The sequence below is a fragment of the Micropterus dolomieu genome, unplaced genomic scaffold (assembly GCF_021292245.1).
Source record: "Micropterus dolomieu isolate WLL.071019.BEF.003 ecotype Adirondacks unplaced genomic scaffold, ASM2129224v1 contig_14915, whole genome shotgun sequence".
NCBI classification, from domain to species: domain Eukaryota; kingdom Metazoa; phylum Chordata; class Actinopteri; order Centrarchiformes; family Centrarchidae; genus Micropterus; species Micropterus dolomieu.
The window spans coordinates 3,713-4,208 of NW_025743901.1; positions in this window are offsets into that span (position 1 = coordinate 3,713).

Here is a 496-nt window from a genome sequence, read left to right on the forward strand (position 1 = left end):
TGATGTCAATAGGTGATGTCAGTAGGTGGCAGTGGTGATGTCAGTAGGTGTCAGTAGTTATGTCAGTAGGTGTCAGTAGATGTCAATCGTGATGTTAGTAGTGATGTCAGTGGTGATGTCAATAGGTGATGTCAGTAGGTGTCAGTCGTGATGTCAATCGTGATGTCAGTGGTGATGTCAGAAGGGGTCAGTAGTGATGTAAGTAGGTATCAGTGGTGATGTCAATAGGGGATGTCAGTAGTGTCATTGCTGATGTCAATAGGTGATGTCAGTAGGTGTCAGTGGTGATGTCAATAGGTGATGTCAGTAGGTGTCAGTGGTGATGTCAATAGGGGATGTCAGTAGTGTCATTGCTAATGTCAACAGGGGATGTCAGTAGGTGTCAGTGGTGATGTCAATAGGTGATGCCAGTAGGTGTCATTGCTGATGTCAATAGGTGATGTCAGTAGGTGGCAGTGGTGATGTCAGTAGGTGTCAGTAGTTATGTCAGTAGGTG